The following is a 22,267-nucleotide window of genomic DNA, read 5'->3' as shown; positions in this document are numbered from 1 at the left end:
TATAGTTAACAATACCGTAGTGTATATTTGATATTTGCTAAGAGAGTAAACCTTAAAAGGTCTCATCACAAGGAAAAAAAATTGTAACTCTGGGAGGTAAAGGTAAACTAAATATATTATGGTAATCATTTCACAAGACATACATTTACCAAATCATATGTTGTATAACTTAAAGTTATTCAGTATTATATGTAATTATATATCAATAAAGTTGAATATATATGATACTTTTTTAAATAAAACACATGAAATCATTCATATAAGCTATTATGATTATTTTCTATTCACTACTGTTCAGTATAAGCAATGACTCTTACAATTTCTTCAGAATTTTTGTTCTCAATTGAAAGAAGACAGTAGACATTATTCTCCATGTGTGAATTGCATATGTGAATGCTTTTTCTAATTTTTAGTTTAGTTTTTGTTTCTAAAAATGATTACATAACTAATAATCAAAATTCATGAGCTCCATAGATTTTTAAAAAATTTTTTTAAGATTCATTTTTGAGAGAGAGAAAGAGAGAGAGAGAGAGAGTGAGCGCATGAGTGGGAGAGGGGCAGAGAGAGAGGGGAAATACAGAATCTGAAGCAGGCTCCAGGCTCTGAGCTGTCAGAACAGAGACCTATGCAAGGCTCCAACTCACAAACTGTGAGATCATGACCTGAGCTGAAATTGGATGCTTAACCTACTGAGCCACCTAGGTGCCCCCTCCATAGAATTTTTAATTGGTAACAGTGATGAGACAATTGAGTTTGATCTTTTGTAACTATCTAATAATATGAAAATGCATGATCAGTGTATTCAAGTGCATTTTTGTCATTAATCTTCAAAGGCCTTTTTTTGCTAATATATTAGTCAAAGAAAATGTTTAAACCTCTTCATTATATAGTAAGTTACATACTGTTTCAAACTTAATTAGTAATTTAATTCTGGTAAATTTTGTCCAAAAAGTAGGAGCAAGTGGGCCAGCTGGTATCTCTGGGGACCTTTCTGGTTTATATATGCATGTATGCTAACTAATTGTATAATTTTGGTATTTGCTTATATATGGTTTCAGAAGTGTTATAACTAGGATTTTTAGGTAGGCTGCTTATTATTCTCAGAACATATGTTAGATACCTTGATCCTAAAGGAAGAACAATAAATTTTGGATACTCCTAGAGGCTTAGAGCAAGTTTATTAGACTTTTTGATACAGCCATGCCTTTCCATCTTGATTTCGAATTGTATTTTGATCAAATTTTTTGTGACTTTGCTATTCTAGAATCCCTTCACAGCATTAAAGAAACAACTTAATTCATGTTTCACTACAATTTCTGTTTTAGACATCTTTACCTCCTACAAACCAATGTCAGAAACAATATTTATGTGTGATTATCAAAGGAAGAAAAATAAAGTCTGGATCACAAATCTAGCCATGCAAATATTATAGGACACACACAATATCAAGTCATCAAAAGAAGAAAATTATAACCTGAATGAAATAAATGCATTTACATAATACACATAACTCCAAGGAGATCATTCTTATGTTCACAGCATATACTTTCACAAGTATAGGTTACATCATAGAAGGAAAACATGAAAGACTTATTACATTCATCTGAGAAACTAACCAGAAGAGTAAACTCTTAGTGACTGAAGACATTAGATATATACCCAATACAGATTCATGCGGCCTAGTCATCATATAGAAGAATATCCACTGGGATATCCAAGCAATGGATAGAAAGTACAAATAATCCAAATATACAACTAATAGTAGAATGGAAACTAAAAATAAATTACGGAATATTCAAAAGTGAAATACTATATATCAATATTAAATGTACCAAAGAACTCTTCTAATTAACAATATGGTATTAGCACATGGATAAAAAGAAATATCAATAGAATAAAATTGGAAATCTAAAAAAAATTTAGGTTTTTAAGGAAATTTATAAATAAAGGTGGCATCTCATATCAACAGGCAAAAATGGACTTTAAAAATATGGCTCAGGAAGTGGAAAGTCATACAGGAAAAATAGATACAATTGAATTACACACAAGAAAATTTCAATATGGATCAGAAATCTAAATGTTAATTGTAAAACCATACAAATACTAAAAGCAACGTAGGATTAATTACCCTATTAACTGAGTATGAAAATAGGCTTACTTAGCTTGATTTATAAATAAATAAATAAATAAATAAATAAATAAATAAATAAATAAAATATTTACATGGTAAAAGATAAATAAAATAATAAATAAATCCAAAATAGGGCCAATATTCCTAATATAAAAATAATAATAAAATAATATTAAAGAATTTAAGAAGGAGGAAAGTATAAAGTAAAAGTCTTAGGGAAAATTGGAGAAATCACAATGAACACTGCAGAAATACAAACAATAATAAGAATATTTTGAACAATTATACACTAACAAAATGGGCAATCTGGAAGAAACGGACAAATTCCTAGAAACATGCAAACTACTAAAACTCAAATAGGAAGAAATATAAAATTTGAATAAACTGATAACCAGTAAAAAAATTGAATCAGTAATCAAAAATCTCCCAGCAAATAAGAATCCAGGGATGGATGACTTTCTAGGGGAATTTGACCAAACGTTTAAAGAAGAGTTAACATCTATTTTTTTGAAGCGGTTTCAAAATAGAAATGGAAGGAAAACTTCCAAACTCTTTATATGAAGCCAGCATTACCTTGATTCCAAAACCAGACAAAGACCCCACTAAAAAGGAAACTACAGACCAATTTCCCTGATGCACATGGATGTAAAGATTCTCAACAAGATATTAGCCAACCAGGTCTAACAACACGTTAAAAAAATTATTCACCATGATCAAGTGGGATTTATCCTGGGATGTAGGGCTGGTTCAATATCTGCAAATCAATCAATGTGATTTATCATATTAATAACAGAAAAAATAAGAACCACATGATCCTCTCAAGAGATACTGAAAAAGCATTTGACAAAATAGAGCATCCTTTCTTGATAAAAATTCTCAGAAAAGTAGGGATAGAAGGATTATATCTCAAGATTATAAAGGCCATATATGAAAGACCCACCCCTTCATATCACCTCAATGGGGAAAACTGAGAGCTTTCCCCCTATGATCAGGAACATGACAAGGATGTCCACTCGTACCATTGTTATTTATTATAGTGTTGGAAGTCCTAGCCTCAACAGACAACACAAAGAAATAAAAGGCATCCAAATTGTCAAGGAGCAGGTAAAACTTTCACTCTTCACAGACAACATGATACTCTATGTGGAAAACCCAAAAGATTCCACCAAAAACTGCTAGAACTGATCCATGAATTTAGCAAAGTCACAGGATATAAAATCAACGTACAGAAATCAGTTTCACTTCTATACACCAATAATGAAGAAACAGAAATAAAAATCACAGAATTGATCCCATTCACCATTGCACCAAAATTCATAAAATACCTAGGAATAAACCTAACCAAAAAGGTGAAAAATCTATACACTTAAAACTATAGAAAGTTTATGAAAGAAGTTAGAAACAAAAATGGAAACAAAAAATTGAAAACATTCCATGCTTATGGACTGGATGAACAAATATTGTTAAAATGTCAATACTACCAAAGCAATCTACATATTTAATGCAATCGCTATCAAAATAACACCAGCATTCTTCACAGAGCTAGTACAAACAATCCTAAACTTTGCATGGAACCAGAAAACACCCTGAAGAGCCAAAGCAATCTTGAAAAAGAAAATGAAAGCTGGAGGAATCACTATTCCGGACTTAAAGCTGTATTACAAAGCTGTAATCATCAAGACAGTATGATGCTGGCACAAAAACATACACTTAGATCAATGGAACAGAATAGAGAACCCAGAAATGGACCCACAAACATATGGCCAACTCATCTTTGACAAAGCAGGAAAGAATATCCAATGGAATAAAGACAGTCTCTTCAGCAAATGGCATTGGGAAAACTGGACAGCAACATGCAGAAGAATGAACCTGGACCAGTTTCTTACACCAGACACAAAAATAAACATAAAATGTATGAAAGACCAAAATGTGAGATAGGAAACCATCAAAATCCTAGAGAAGAAAACGGACAACAACCTTTTTGACCTCGGCTGCAGCAACTTCTTATTCATGTTTCCAGTAGCAAGAGAAACAAAAGCAAAAATGAACAATTGGGACCTTATTAAGATAAAAATCTTCTGCACAGCAAAGGTAACAATCAACAAAACTAAAAGGCAACTGATGGAATTTCATATTTGAAAATGACATGTCAAATAAAGGATTAATATCAAAATCTATAAAGAACTTATCAAACTCAACACTCAAAAAACAAATAATCCAGTGAAGAAATTGGCAAAAGACATGAGTGACACTTCTCCAAAGAAGATATCCAGATGGGTAACACATGAAAAAATGCTCAGCATCACTCATCATAAGGGAAATATACCACCGCACATCTGTCATAATAGTTAAAATTAAAAACTCAGGCAACAGATGCAGAGAAGGAGAACTCTTTTGCAATGCTGGTGGGAATGCAAATTGGTGCAGCCATGCTGGAAAACAGTATGGAGGTTCCTCAAAAAATTAATAGTAGAACTACCTTATGACCAGCAATTACACTACTAGGTGTTTATCCAAAGGATACAAAAATGCTGATTCAAAGGGACACATGCACCCCCAATGGTTATAGCAGGACTATCAACAATAGCCAAAGTGTGGAAAGAGCCCAAATATCCATCAATTGATGAATGGATAAAGAAGATGTGGTACATATATACAATGGAGTATTACTCAGCAATCAAAAGAATAAAATCCTGCCATTTGCAACAATGTGGATGGCATTAGAGCGTATAATGCTAAGTGAAATAAGTCAGTCAGACAAATATCTTATGATTTCATTCATACGGAATTTAAGATACAAAACAGATGAACATAAGGGAAGGGAAGCAAAAATAATATAAAAACAGAGGGAGACAAACAATAAGAGACTCTTAAATACAGAGAACAAACTGAGGGTTGCTGATGGAGTGTTGAGTGGGGGTAAGGACTAAAGAGGTGAAGGGCATTCAGGAGGCCACTGGTTAGGATGAGCACTGAGTGTTTTATGGAAGTGATGAATCACTAAATTCTATTCCTGAATAAATAAATATATTTTGATTAAAAAAAGTAAAAGTCTCAGGGAAAATGGACTTGAGCAAGGGGCATGAAAAACACATTTATTAAAAAAGAAACCTATAAAAGTGGCCTATGAAAATTTATTATCTTTACTCATAATAGATTTCAAAATCAACTATTAAGAGCATTTGATAATATCAAATCAACTATTAAGAGCATTTGATAATGTAAGAGCATTTGATAATATCTAACAAATTATAAAATCATATATGCATTTACTCTCTAACTGAAGTATATCGCCTTTTGGTATTTATCCCAAAGATACACTTTCAATGATATAAAAATGCATATGTACAGAGTTATCCATTGCAGTGATGATTTTAATGGAAAATAATTGAAAACAACTTAAGTTCCTATATATAAGAAATCATTTGAAAGAACTCTGTTTTAACCATATAACTTATGCATCTGTAAAAATAGTAAGGAAGATCTCCAGGGAGTGAAATGGAGGGATTTCTAGGTTTTATTAAGAAGAAAAAAAGTGCAACTAAATATATTTTTATTTTCACATTTATATATAAATGACATTTTAGCTAAAATAAGGAAAATAAGGAAATATACAATATTTACTTATTTTTGCAAATGGAAACACAGGAAAGGTATACATAGAACTAATGAATCTATTATTACATCAGCTGTGTGAAACTGGAGTACTAAGAATAAGAGAAAGAGGGTGACATGCTTAGTTTTGCTTTCATATTGTTTTGATTTGGGAAACCAAATCAACGTTTTTACATACTCAAAAAATTTAAATTAATAAAAATGGAAAAAAAGGAAACTGAATACAACCATACTTAAAATGAATGATTAAAGTCACCACACTAAATAAAAAATAAATAACCCATGAAACTCTTAAGACAGTACTTCCATCACATGTTCTTATTCAAAAGTCAAAATAACTGTGAAGCAATCTAAAACTTCATTGGTATGTTTGACTTTTGAATTGGTAGTGGTGTAGTCAGGATGAAATTATTTTGTGGGACAGCAAAGGAGTAAATTTTGAGAAGCTCTTGGGAGTCTGGTTCCCTTTGCTGGAAAAATGATGTATAGCATGCTCTTGAGAAATACATAAAAAAAAAAAAAAAAAACACTTGCATTGGATTGGAATTAGAAGTATCCCCCTGTGTCTGGCTGAACTGATGACACTTTAATATTTCTTTTCCTTGTCCACCTAAAGGGCAGTGGGGCAATAACAAGACCCAGATATGTGTTTGTAAAATATTGCTCACAAATATAGTTAACCTGAGTCTCCTTGGAATCTTGTAAAAACTAGTGATTCTGGGGCTAGAGCAAGAAACATACAATATAAATCTTAGAAGTCTTTAATCAAAATTAAGGAAATGATTCTTTTAATGTACTGTTGGAATCAATTTGCTAATATCTTGTTGAGAATTTTTGTATCCATGTTCATCTGGGGTATAGGCCTGTAATTCTCCTTTTGGTGGGTTCTTTGGTTTTGGAATCATGATAATGCTGGCCTCGAGGAATGAGTTTGGCAGTTTTCCTTCCATTTCTGTTTTTTGGAACAGTTTAAGAATAGGTATAACTCTTTATATGTTTGGTAGAATTCCCTTGGAAAGCCATATAGCCCTGGACTTCTGTTTGTTGGGTTGATGGGGGGTTGGAGGGAGGAGAGGGTGGGTGATGGGTATTGAGGAGGGCACCTTTTGAGATGAGCACTGGGTGTTGTATGGAAACCAATTTGTCAATAAATTTCATATAAAAAAAAAGAATATCCAAGAGAAGTTTAAATAAATGGATAAGAATTATTTAAACTAATAAATCTATATTCATAAAATAATTAAAAAAAGGGAGATTTTTGATTACTGATTCAATTTCTTTGCTGGTTATGGGTCTTATTCCTGGGTGAAGGAATGCTTCAATATGAATCAATATGAAGGAATTGAAGGGTGCTTCAATATTCCCAAATCAATCAATGTGATAGACCACACTAATAAAAGAAAGGATAAGAACCATATGATTAACTCAGTAGACACAGAAAACGCATTTGACAAAATACAGCATCCATTCTTGATAAAAACAAACAAACAAACAAACAAACAAACAAAAAACACCCTCAACAAAGTAGGGCCATATATGAAAGAACCACAGCTATAATTATCCTCAATGGAGAAAAACAGAGCTTTTCCTCTAAGGTCAGGAAAAAGACAGAGATGTCTACTTTTTCCAATGTTAACATAATACTGGAAGTCCTGGCCTCAGCAAAAACAAACATACAACAAAAAGAATACAAAAAGACAACAAAAAGAAATAAAAGACATCCAATTCAGCAAGGAAGAAGTCAAACTTTCACTATTCACAGACAAACTGATACTCTTTGTAGAAAACCCAAGACTCCACCAAAAAACTGCTAGAACTGATACATGAATTCAGCAAAGTTGTAGGATAAGAAATCAATGTACAGAAGTCTGTTGCATTGATTTTTAGATGATTTTTTACAGTTTATTTATTTATTTTGAGAGAGGTTGGGGGAGCAGAGAGAGGAGAAAGAGAATCCCAAGCAGGTTCTACACTGTTAGCACAGAGCCAATGCAGTGTTTGAATTCACGAACCATCATATCATGACCTGAGCTGACGTCAAGAGTTGGACACTTAACTGACTGAGCATCCAGACACCCTTAGATGAATTTTTTTAAATGTTTATTTATTTTGGAGAGAAACAGAATTAGAGAGAGTGCAAGGCGAGGGAGGAGGAGGTGGGGGGGGACAGAGAGAGAGGGAGAGAGAGACAGAGGATCCGAACCCAGCTCTGAGCTGACAGGAGAGACCCCAATGCAGGGCTCAAACTAATGAACCACAAAAACATGACCTGAGCCAAAATCACACACTTAACTGAGCCACCCAGGCACCCCAGAAATCTGTTGCATTCCTATGCATCAAGAATAAAGCAGCAGAAAGAGAAATCAAAGAATTGATTTCATTTATAATTGCACCAAAAACTATAAAATGCCTAGGAATAATCCTAACCAAAGAGGCGAAAGACCTGTACTCTGAAAACTACAGAACACTGATGAAAGAAATTGAAGAAGACACAAAGAAATATAAAAAAAAATTCCATGCCCATGGATTGGAAGAACAAATATTTTTAAAATGTCTACACTACCCAAAGGAAATATACACATTTAATGCAATCCCTATCAAAATACCACCAGCATTTTTCACAGGGTTAGCACAAATAATCCTAAAATTTGTATGGAACCACAAAAGACTCCATAGCCAAAGCGACCTTGAAAAAGAAAAAGCAGGAGGCATCAAAATTCCAGACATTAAGCTATTTACAAAGCTGTACTCATCAAGACAGTATGGCACTGGCACAAAAACAGACATATATATAGATCAATGAAACAGAATGGAGAAGCCAGAAATGGACCCACAACTATATGGTCAACTAATATCGACAAATCAAGAAAGAATATCCAATGCAAAAGAGACAGTCTCTTCAACAAATGGAACTGGGAAAACTGGATAGCAACATGTAGAAGAATGAACCTGGACCACTTTCTTACACCATACACAAAAATAAATACAAAATGCATGAAAGACCAAAATGTGAGACACGAAACCATCAAATTCCTAGAGGAGGAAACAGGCAACAACCTCTTTGACCTTGGCTGGAGCAACTTCTTAACTAGACACATCACTGGAGGCAGGGAAACAAAAGCAAAAATGAACTATTGGGACTTCATCAAGATAAAAATCCTTCTGCATAGCAAAGGAAACAATCAAAAAAAAAAAAAAAAGGTAGCCTACAGAATGGGAGAAGATATTTGTAAATGACATATCTGATAAAGGGTTAGTCTCTAAAACCTATAAAGAATGTTTCAAACTCAATATCCAAAAAAACAAATAATCTAGTTAGAAATGGGCAGAAGACATGAATAGACATTTCTCCAGAGAAGACATCCAGATGGCCAACAGACACATGAAAAAATGCTCAACATCACTCATCATCAGGGAAATAGAAATCAAAACCACGATGAGATACCACCTTACACCTGTCAGAATGGCTAAAATTAACAATACAGGAAACAGCAGATGTTGGTGAAGATTTAGAGAAAGGGGAACCTTCTTACACTGTTGGTGGGAATTCAAATTGGTGCAGCCACTCTGGAAAACAGTATAGATATTCTTCAAAAAGTTAGAAATAGAATTACCCTATGATCCAGCAATTGTACTACTAGGTATTTACCCAAAGAATACAAAAATACCTATCAAAGGGCCACATGCACCCCACTGTTTATAGCAGCACTATCAACAATAGCCAAATTATAGAAGGAGCTCAAATGTTCATCAACTGATGAGTGGGTAAAGATGGAATATACATACATACATACATACATACATACATACATATACATACATACAATGGGATATTACTCACCATCAAAAAGAATGAAATTTTGTCATTCACAATGACATGAATGGAGCTAGAGTGTATTATGCTAAGGGAAATAAGTCAGTGAGAGACATTGGGCTTAATCTCATGACCCTGGGATTGTGATCTGAGCTGAAATCAAGAGTTGAATGTTTAACAGACTGAACCACCCAGGTGCCCCAACATTTTATTGCTTTTAAAAGCAATAAACTTATGTAATAAATGCCACCTTTCATACTACATTTTTAATAGAATACTATCCATATTATAATAACTTCTAAAATATGAGTCCGTATTAACAATGTTTTTGTATATTTGCCAAACACATTTTTTACATTAAAGATGTACAGAGACATTTTGAATTAACTACGGTCTGTTAACAGGAAGTTTAATGAGAGGTCCTAGTGTAGCCACTAACTGGTTCTTTTGATCAGTGCTCATGATTAAGCAAATAAAGTATAAATGAACAATCAAATGCACATGTGAAGCTTTCTCATTGTGTGCAAAGTCTATATATTTCAGAAAAATATTCATTTTTTTCCTCTCAAAAACAAAATTCCATTTAATAGAAATAAAATTATTCCAGGTAAGAAGCAAGAAGCTTGTAACATACTCAAATTCAATGCAACCATTTTAACTAGGATTACTGTTAAAATCAACAACCAGGATAGTATCACATACAGGAAAGGCTATTAGATTATGAGCAGGAAAAACTAATTTTCATATTCTGCTTTCAGTATACTTGAACATTTAACTTGAATGTTCTGCCACCAACTCAGAGGAGGGTGCTGGATAGTTGAGCTGTCTGCCTTTGTGCTTTAGGCAAACTGCACAGCTCCACTAACCTTCAGCATTAAATTTCAGAGGGAGATGAGATAGGCTAGAAGATCAATGGAAAGCCTGCTGGAATTACTGACATATGATGGATAGATCTAAATATTGCCTGTTCTAAAATTCCACCAATGGGAAAGATTTCCTAGCCAGGGTTGCATATTATTATCAGACCCATCAGAGCACAAGGAAACTTGGGAGCTTAGGCATTAGATGTCTCCTTCCCAGAAACAAATATAGACTGACAACCAAAGGCTTCCTCACTAATATTTGTATTAGATTTTTTATTCTTAGGTTCCACATAAATGATTCTCCATTACCAGACCACCTGAATCAGATCCACCGATTTATTTATTAAAATTCATTTTCCTGCCACCCCTCTCCACCTATGAAAATAAAATAGGGTTCTAAAACTGAATTTTCAAAACAGCCCCTGTGACACAGCATACAAAAATTTGGGGGGCGCCTGGGTGGCGCAGTCGGTTAAGCGTCCAACTTCAGCAAGGTCACGATCTCGCGGTCCGTGAGTTCGAGCCCTGCGTTGGGCTCTGGGCTGATGGCTCGGAGCCTGGAGCCTGTTTCCGATTCTGTGTCTCCCTCTCTCTCTGCCCCTCCCCTGTTCATGCTCTGTCTCTCTCTGTCCCAAAAATAAATAAACGTTGAAAAAAAATTTAAAAAAAAATTTGGAAATCACTGCACTATGTTTTACTGGCCTCAGGGGAATTATTTCCTCTGGAGTTTATTTAAAGTGTTTTCCTAAGAGTAGGAACATCCTTACATCCTTTTTTTCCCCCTGAAAATGACATACATACCTCCTAAAAAATTACCACCTTCACTCTGAGAAGAAAAAAATGTTTAAATACAATAAATCATTGTAAATAGAAATTATAAGTTTAAGAATAAGAATTTGAAAGCAAATGGGACAGAAGCAATGAAAGAAGAAAGAGTACGAACATGTCTAATTACTAAAGTGCTTCATTACTTAAAAGTTTAAGTACAAGACAATGGAATTAAAAGGGTAATTCTTTATCTAATTGTATATGTTCATAGTAGCTTAAGAAATATATTATTTCATGAAATTGCTTGCCCTCATGTTGCCTTTTCCAGTTCTTTTAATTAGCACTTACAGTACACTAAACTTATTGTGAGGCACAATTAAAGACTCCAGATGTAATTGTGATTTAGCTTGATGAAAGAAATCGTGAGACACTGATGATCAATGCTAATTTCTTACATTCTGCCCAAATCTTGGCAGTAACATGAGTAAATCCCACACAATGTTTTTATACCACATCAATTATTTTCTCCTACTTTGCTCAATATGCCACACATTTGAAATTAATAGATTTCTTCAGATAACAACAAATAAAGGACTCTGCCAAATATATGTATGTGGTTTTTCTGAATCAGAGACGTATACCTAGAATAAATTACTAAAGGCAATTGATATATCTTTTTATAACCTGGGAAAAGTGTACATGATAATACTTTTTTTTTAATTGTGTCCAGGGCATTATTATTGTAAAGCAACCTAAGATAAGCAATACAAGTAAACAGGCATTTCTACAAATATTTTCAATATTAGAAAATATTCTTATTTTTTATTTTTTTTAAACCTTATTCACTTTTGAGAGACAGACCGAGTGCAAGCAGGGGAGGGGCAGAGAGAGAAGGAGTAACAGAATCCGAAGCAGGCTCCAGGCTCTGAGCTGTCAGCACAGAGCTTGTGCGGGTTGAACTCATGAACTGTGAGCTATGACCTGAGCCGAAGTCAGATGCTTAACCAACTGAGCCACCCAGGCGCCCCCAATATTAGGGAATATTCTTAATCCTTTAATTCAATAATAAAAATCTCAAACAACGTTTTATATTATGAGACCTTAATCTGTTTTTTTTTTCTGTTACTATAACATTGGTCATCGGATACTGTAGACAATCTAGTAAGAGAGGAAGTACACAAAAGTGAATATGTTAGCTTAGCCATATTTGGATTAAATTTGGTCTTGCCACTTTACAGGTCTGAAATCTTCGACAACAACTTTGGTATTTTCATCTATCAATCAAAATATTAGTGCCTATTCTACAGTGTGTTTATGATAACTAAAATGTACAACATACATGAACTGTTGTTCTGAGTTCTTTATGCTTAATAAGCAGCCAATTAATTCTTATAAATACAATAAAGAGAGTTAATAATAGAGTAGTAAAAATATCTTGAGTTTTAACTCATTTATACAATTTGAGATCCAAAGGGGGAAATAACTTTGAAAATGACTAGCTATGGTAAACCTACGACAAGCTGAAACAGCAGGCAACAAATCAGAGGAGGTATTATAGCTAAAAATCCAAGTGATAATAAACCATTAAGGACTTTTCCCAATATTTCAAGATTTAAAAACCTTTATTTTTCTGTTTGTTCTTACCATTATGTCTAGAAGGTGTTAAAAACTTCTTGTAAAGTGATTTTAAAAGGAATGGTGAGACAATAGAGAATGAAGAGTTTCTTTTTAATTGATGATGAGGTCTATAGGCATCTTGATCATTAACGAAAATATAGTCAGGTTGAAAACTTCTGATGATTCTGATAACACATTAGCAGAAAAGATATTGTCATGTTCAAAACAAGTCATATATAATGTCTTATGCATTATTCCATAGAGTATGAGGGTTAAAAAGAGATTTCCGGGGTGCCTGGGTAGCTCAGTTGGTTAAGCATCTGACTTCAGCTGAGGTCATGATCTCACGGTTCCTGAGTTCCAGCCCCATGTCGGGCTCCATGCTGACAGCTCAGAGCCTGGAGCTTGCTTTGGATTCTGTGTCTCCTGCTCTCTCTGCCCCTTCCCCACTTACGCTCTGTCTCTGTCTCTCTTTCTCAAAAAAAAAACATAAATAAATAATTAAAATTAAAATTTTAAAAAGAGAGATTTCAGTACCCCTTTGAAGAAATTTAAATAAAGTATTTGAAATGGAGGTGATGGTATCCTGATTTTGAACAAAGGATTGAGACGGTTGAAAAAGGTGATTCTTCATTTTTAGAGTCCTTCAGAGTCAGAGAAGCATCAGATATTTATTTGCATTGGCCCTAGTCTCCATTCTTTAACATGTATGATTTTATTTCTTTCTGTGTTAAACTCCAATCTACAGTGTTGGAGTAGGGGTTCCACACCGTTATTCAGTAATACAGGCTGATGAAGGCTCTGCCATTGTCAGCAGATGATTTATGAAGTTTCTCTATCAGCACTGTTGACATTATCTTGTGCACAGCCTCAGGGAACTTACCAGTGAAGTACATTTCAGCCTGCTGTCCAACCACCAGCATTTGCATTACTTGCCTGAGGGCTTTCTTTGACAATTAGAACCCCCTCTGCTTGCAGACCCTTCAGGATGGCAGTGCTGCTCAGTAATGCATGCCCCTCCATAACAGCTGCCAACCAATAACACATGCATGTGATTTACTCTATTTTACACATTTTACAAAACAAGATGAAAATTAATCTAATTGATTTCTATATTACATATGAGTGCTTGAGTGCACAATATAGAAATAAGCCAGTCCTGTTTATGCATCTATCCATCTTTCATTTCAAAAAGAAATATGTATGCCATATTTTCTTTATTAATCCATTTTTCCAATGCATGTCTTTATACACACATAGTTTTAAATAAATTGAAATCTTATAGAACAAGCAAAGGTATATGTCATCAAAGGGTGACTTAATAATTTTGAGATTAAAATGTTTTGCATGTGTACATGTCTTTTTACATATTCTTTTCAAGTATGTTCTTATTTCTCTTAAAGTACCTTTTAAATGTATTTTTATGTCATTTACCATACAGTACTTTTCTTATCACTTTCTATATCTGTTTTTCTTACTAAACCCTGAATTTGAGGATACTGATCATATCTTATTTTAATAGAGTAGAGGAATTAAATATGCCTTCTTGGGTTTTGAAAATTGAAATTGCAATTTAGAGGTGCTTACACTACATGGTAGTTCATTCATCATTTATTCATTAATTTCTAAAATTGTATTTGCATTGACTATCTGCTCACCCCTGTTCTAAGAGCTAAAACCATAAACACTATAAGATATGGAGCTTAAACTTTATTCTAAAGTACAAAGGAGTCATTAAATGGTATTGCTCACTGGAAAGATATGTGTGATCTGTTTTTATACAGAACAATCTCGGGGCAGTGGGTAATAAGGATCAGAGTGTAAAAAACTAAAAAGAAAATCAGATAAGCAGAGCATATTGTAATGCTAAAGATGAGGGATCTTAGGTATTAAAATTGTATATAATTGGCAACAAGTGTTCTGAAACTCTTCTACTATAGTTCATCCACAGTGATGGCCTCCCATGAATGAGACTTTCTAGTGTTCATATATAGTGTAGTCTCTCTCCCCTCACTGAATCTAGGCTTTCCCTGTTTACTATCTTTAATCAATAAAGTGCAGTTGAAGTGACTGTGTAACATCCAAAGTCCTTAGAAGATATGAAGTGTCTACTTTCATGTTTTGGAAAATTCCCTCTTAAAAGCCAATAACCATGCTGTTTGACATCCACGCTACATGGAGAGGTCATATCGAGGAAATTGTGTTCTTCTCGTCAACATCCATGAAAGAGCTCCCAGCCAGCATTAATTAGAACCACATGAGCTAAATGTCTTGAACACTCCAGACCAGTATAGTCTCCAGATGCCTGTGGCACCTGATGACAATGACATGAAGCAAAAGAACCATCCAGCTGAGCTGCAATCAACAAACAGAATCATGAGAGATAGAAAAAAAAAAATCAGTGTTGTTTCATCTAGCAAGTTTTAAAATGGATTTGTCATGCAGCATAGATAATCTACACAAATACTGGTTCCAGAAGTGGGTTGCAGTTGTGACAAAATACTGAAATGTGGATCAGCTTTGGGACCAGCTGTCAGGTGCAAGCTGGAAGGGCCCTGAGGAGAACATTAGCAAAGACTGAAAGGGAAATGAGGGAATTGTTATTGGAGGCTAGAGAAAAAGGTGCCCTGTGTTGGGAATTCTGGCAGCATTCTTTCCTGCAGAAAATACAGAAAATATAAATAAGTATCAACTGAACTTGTATATCTAACTAAAAAACCACAGTTTCTACCTTTAAGAGAGAAGTAGTGCCTCCTGGGCCACTTTGGATTCTAAAAATAATACATACTTCATTTGGGGTTGCAATTCCAACCCATTTACTTAATGAGCTAGGAGTATGCCAGTTTTGAGTGGGATGCAGTGGGAGAGGGGGTTGTGCAGTAAGTCCAGGCTACAGTGTTGACTGCTATGCTACTTGTTCATATGACCCAGCAGATTTAATGGCACTAGAAATAAGGGATGAAGTCTGGAATGTTTGGAAGGCCTCTGTGAGTAAATCACGGTACACACTTTCATAATTTTGGAGTAAAGCTATTCCATCCTCTGTAGATAACTATCCTCCTGAGGAGAAACAATCTCATGCTTGTTTTGGGGCCCTATTAAAGAGTAAACATTTGACCTGTGTCCACCAATTTCCACTGAAATTCCTCCTGCCCATCATTAACTGGGTGTTGTATGACCCATCAAGCCTTAAGTTAGGTGTGTACAATAGCACTCAATTTTCAAATGGAGGTGGTATAAATAAATAAGGTTCAAGTGGTGACTGAAAATAGAAATAAGTTGCATGAGAAAGTGTTCATGTTCCCATTACTCTTCTATGAGTATACTGTCTTCATTTTCTCAACTGACACTTATGGTCCATGAAGCACTCCTTAGGCTCACATTGTGGAAGACAAAACCTTTGGCCTGGCTTACAAATAATTCTGCATAATAATGGACATCAGCAGCATTAGCACCTTACTCAGGGGTAGCTCTGAAACAAAATTTTTAGACAAAATCCTTCTATCAAGCAGTGTATCTTGTTAATTTGGTCCAAAAGAGATGATCAGAATTTTAGGTCTGCATTGACCTGTAGTCAGTGGTTACAGTTTGCCTTGAGAGTCAGGAACTTGGAAGAAACATGGCTGGAAAACTGTTGACAAGGAGGATGGAAAAGAGATACATAGACATTTCTAATAAAGATACTTGTGCCCTACGCCAACTTAAGAAAAGAACAATCGAAGCAGATGAAAATCTTAAAAGAGTCAGATGGACAAGATAAATGGTTTCTTAAGTTTTAGTCAGCCTTTCTCCAAGCCATACTTCTCCTTGCCTGATGGACTCATGAATAATGTAGTCATGGGCAGAGATGGAAGTTAGGTATGAGTTCAGCAACATGAACTTCCACTCAGCAAGAATTATCTGGTTATGGTCACTGCTGATTGGCAAACATGACAACAGCAGGGACTAATAATGATGTCATGATATGTCACCACTCCTTGAAAGGAACTTCTAACCATATTGGGTTAATTCTATAGTGTAAGGTAGAGTGATTTGTTCTCGCTGTAATAAATATCTACTTTGGATATTGGTTTACATTCTCTGCTTTAAATGCTTCTTCCAAAAAGAAAAAAAAAATACTCACATCATTGATACAGTTATTGCATGTCTAAATCTCACCAAGTTTATGTCAAGATCATTGCTTCTGTTTTCCAAACATCCCTGCATTTCTTATCAAGGAACACAAGGCTCATAAAATGAAGTGTGTTCATGAATTCTTGCTCATGGAATTCACCAATGTTAACATTTTCCCCATCACTCTAATAAATAGTGGAATGACCTTTTGCAGATTTAGTCATGGTGCTGACTTGATGGTAACACAGTGGGGGCTACTATAATATCTTCCCTGATGTGGTATACACTAAGAATCAATGTATTGTGCTATTTTTCCCATACCCTGATTTCATGGGTCTAGAAACAGAGAGATAATATTGGTAGTACCTCCTCCCACAATTATCCCTTATAATATACTGCAATTTTTCCCCATTTTTAAATTTTGGCCTCTGCTAAATGGATTAGAGGTTATAATGGACAGAATTATAAAAATGCCTCCCAACCACATACACAGCATTCTTATTCCTTTGTTATTAAAGCAAACATTAGAGAACTCAGGGAAAGAATAATTTTGTAACATAGTGAAAATTGCTTAAAATTATTAATTAAATTAAAATTTGTCAGCTGGCCTTAAGATGTGAAGATTATCTGCTTATAGCTTAGCCAGTAAAGTGTACCTTGAAAAACTAGCAACAAAAGAATAAGTCAGGGATATCTGAAGCATGAACAATTTTCAAGGAACTGTTTCTGACTTTGAACATGGAGAGGACCACATGATGAGAAATTCATCTGTCCTCTGGAGGACATTCTGAGCCTCTGACCAACAGCCAGGAATCTTAGTCCTACAACTGTAAGGAAATGAATTCTGCCAACAACTTGAAAGAGCATGCAAGTATATTCTTTGCTAGATCCTCCATGTAAGAGTCTAGCTTGACATCTTGATTTTGGTCTTTGGAGACTCCAAGGAGAGAACCCCAGTTGAGACCTGCTGGACTTCTCATATGCAAAACTGTATGATAATAAATGAATGTTTTAAGCTGACAAACTTATTTTAATTTTTTTAATGTTTGTTTATTTTTGACACAGAGAGAGAGAGACAGAGCATGAGTGGGGGAGGGGCAGAGAGAGAGAGGGAGACACAGAATCCGAAGCAGGCTCCAGGCTCTGAGCTGTCAGCACAGAGCCCAACGCAGGGCTTCAACTCACAGACTGCGAGATCATGACCTGAGCTGAAGTCAGACGCTCAACCAACTGAGCCACCCAGGTGCCCCATTAAGCTGACAAATTTAAATGTAATACATTACACGACAATAAAAAACTAATACAGAGGTCTTGGTTTCCAAGCGGCCAACTATTCCTATCAGGATTGGACAATGATTCTATTAAACTAGAGATCATAGCTGCCACCAGCCTACTTGATTCAATGGCAAGTGAGCCAAGAGGAAACAAAGGAGCTTACTGTACTAATTGGGGAGATCCATTTGGTTGTTACCACAAAATGGGTATAATAAATAATATGTCTATTAGTCGGAAGATCTCCTAGGTATATGTTAGTAATTCCCTTTTCCTAGTATATGTTTCTGAGTGGGAGTCAGTCTGAGGAGGACATTGCCTGAGATTTGAAAAGTGCAAGTAAAGCAGAAGTCATTGATCTCTGAAGGTTGCAGTGGTAAGACAGACAGATACAGAGGTCCTAGTATATTCTAGCTTGCTTCTACCCAACACTGCTCCACGATCACTTCTGCATGATTGCTAGTTCTGCTAGGCAACAATGACATCAGGCCCACTACCAGACACAGAGGCACTAGCTATTATTGGGCTTTCCCACCAGCTCCTCTTCCCATTCTCACTCTGGCAGCTCTCTGTGCCTGGTTTCCCACATGTCTTACAAGCACCAACTCACCTGCCATCACTAGTGGTTCAGGTTGATGCAAAGTCTTTTTAGCATACATTTTCTATAATCTTCTGACAAACTCCTTAGCTTCTCAAAGCTCCCCACAATTGTGTAAGGCAATATTCCTACTAAAAATTTCATTTTCAATAATAATAATAAAAATAATAATAATAGTAATAATAATGGTAGTTTGATTCCCTGGTTTACCCCTGACTGATTTAATTTCTTCCAACATCTCCTCCCATCTCTCAGATCGCAGCGCGTCCTATAGCATCTGGGTAAGTGCAAGTGCTGGGTTGTCGCCTTTAATGACTCCTCTGTAGCCAAGCCATCCAACCTCACACCTAGAAATTAGAATTTCTCCTGCTCCCTCTGAGCCTAGATGGAACACTACATTAGACAGTGGGAGACCTGGCAGTCTGGTTTGGCCTCCAAGTGGCTACATCATGCAAGAAGTGAGAGAAAATGAAAATAGAATGCAGACGTAAGACTGGCAAATGAATTTCTCCCGCTTCCAGGGACTAATCTGAAATATAGTTTTTCCATGCATTCCATGTAAATAAATGCCAAATATACACATCTGTAAAAAAACATATTTAGTTACTTTCTCTTCAGCTCATTAGGAAGCAAAAGAAATCACCATATTGGACCACTTCACACTGCTTCATGTCTCTCTACACTTCGTTTTCTCTTTTCCTTATTTTCACTGTCTTGGGTTTTAACCTTCCAAATAAGCATCTTTACCTTAGTTTTTGTTTATTTATTCTTCTGGAGCACCAGACAAAGACTCAATGATGAATGTGAATACTGTATCAATGAGAATGGAAACGAATGGAACAAATATAAACAATATGAAGAAGATAGACTGACTGGGTGTGTCATCCATAGAAAAAGGAGGAACTGCCAATTTTGCCAAATGTCATAAATTTTTCCAGGGATGAGGTAGAAAGTGAGGATAATAAAATATGACATCGGTCATCTTATTAATTAGAATGGCCTCGTGTTCTGTTGAGCCACTAATGCTAGGCCAACAGCAACAACGGTGATAGCAAATGATACTTTTTAATAAAGGTAACTACAAAAAAAAAGTGTATAACAAAATGAATAGAAATAGAGCAAAAAAATGGCATTAAAATTTTTCCAAGTTGTAGACTTGTTTCTTTTAAATTAAATTGCCCCTGGGTGCCTGATCTCTTTTAATGAAATCTTCAGAATGGTTAACCTCTAAGTAACTTCTGCTGTTACAAAAGCAGGATTCTAGAAACATTCGTGAAGCATAGGCCTTTAGATTTTAAACTTCTCAGTTTGTCAAATAGCTCTACTTTACCATTCTTTCATTAGGTGTGGCGATTTTCAATGACATTTGTATGGATATTATATGGGCAGATTCTGAATTGTTTCTAATTTCATTTTAATTTTGGGCCAAAAATCACCACTTTAACTCTATTGTAATTTGCCCAATCAGGAAAGTTAGTACATTTGTCTGTTACATGCCAGAAGTATGACACCCTCTTATCTACTGACAATGGAAGTCTCTACTGTCTTTTCTACAGCCATAAGAAAGAGGTGATGTTGTGTACAAAGAGGGCTTTATACTAAAATACTTCCCTTCTTCTCCAAAATCTAAAGTTTAACTGGATGTACAAACTGGAAAGGGCTGTTGTTTTAAAATAAGTTTGAGACCTAACTGGAATAATCCAACCATTTTAAGACGAGTGGAACAGGATACAACACTTTAAAGACCTAGCATTAGTACTTCCTTCACAAGTAAACCTGTATTCAAATCAACTTTAAGTGCAGATCAGGATTATATATGAGGTTTACCACTGAGTAATGGAGAATCAAGGTAATGAACTAAAAGAGGAAATATACAAAATAGAAAACCTCTTTTCTTCAGTAGTAATTGAGGAAATTGCTTTTGTGTGCAATAAATATAAATTGCTTTTTTGTGCACTAAATATTCCTCTATTTCCATAGAGGAATGGGAAGAAATACAGGCAAAATAAAATGAAATCCTAAACAATACCACAGTGCTACTGCTACCACTACCACCATCATTAACAATGACCAATGTACAGTAAAACCTTGGTTTGCAAGCGTAATTCATTGTGGAAACAGGCTTGTGATCCAAGCAAATTTCAAGAACCATTGGCTCACTTGTGACCATGTGATGTTCGGCATCACATAATACTCGTACTGCAAGACATCACTCATTTATCAAGTTAAAACTTATTAGAACGGTTTGATCATGTTGTGGAACACACGCAAAACAAGTTACTCACAATCCAAGGTTTTACTTGTATTTCCTTGTCAATGTTACTCTAAAGTTTCCCGAAATTTGAAAATTATAGTCAACATCCCTCTTCATAGCACACAACTGTGATGTGATATACAAAAATCACCTTGAATACTTAATAAGTTGACTTTTAAAAAATGAATCTGCAAAGAGTCCACTTTTAAAATGTTCTTTTAAAAGTTTACTGTTATTGGGCACCTGGGTGGCTCAGTCCAGTTAAGCATCTGACTTTGGCTCAGGTCCTGATTTGACCGTTCATGAGTTCGAGCCTTGCATCAGGTGTCTGCTCTCAGCACAGACCCTGCTTTGGATCCTGTCTGTCTCCCCCTCCCCCACACATACACATTAAAAGTTTACTATTATTATGATTGTTTATATGGTTTGAACATCTTCCTGCTGACTAGATTTATGTCCACTATTTACCATGCTTTTTTAAAAATAGAAATTCGAATAAGTTTTACTAAATTTATAATAAAATTTTAAAACTTAACTCACTCATATCTGTCATCTTTACTTTTTAAATAAACATTTAATTATAGACTAGCATTACATTTACAGAAAATTGCAAAGAAAATAGAGTTCTCTTTTATACTATGTCCAGTTTCCTTTTTGTTAATATCTTACATTAGTATGGTATATCTGTCACACAAATGAAGATTATTGACATATGATTATTAACCAGTTCCTAGTATATTCAGATTTCCTTAATTTTTACTTAGTATCTCTTTTCTGTTCTGGGATCCCATCCAGTCTACCATCTTATAAATAGCCATCATGACTCCTGGCAGTCACAATTTTGAAGGATTTCCTTGTTTTTGTGACATTGACTATTTTGAGGAGTACTGGTAAAGTAATGTTTAGACTGCCCTTCAATATGGGTTTGTCTAATGTTTTTCTTATGATTGTATTGGGTGTATAGGTTACTAATGATCACTTCTATGGTCTGATGGAGGATGTGTTCATCAGATTATTCTACTCTTGAATTATTCGTTTTCCTCTCTTTCCATACTGATATTAGAAACCAAGATCTGGGCACTGGATGTGCTTGTTGCTTCTATCTATATGCTATCATACATGTTTATCTCGATCTAGAATTAAATTAGAATGAATTCATACTGCAGTTATCCCATACTAATCTAGTACCACACGGTTCATTCTAGCTTTCCTACATTGTCTA

The sequence above is a fragment of the Felis catus genome, chromosome B3, assembly GCF_018350175.1.
Source record: "Felis catus isolate Fca126 chromosome B3, F.catus_Fca126_mat1.0, whole genome shotgun sequence".
In the NCBI taxonomy this organism is placed as follows: Eukaryota; Metazoa; Chordata; class Mammalia; order Carnivora; family Felidae; genus Felis; species Felis catus.
The sequence above is the reverse complement of the archived record's forward strand: the minus strand, read 5'-3'. Positions refer to the sequence as shown.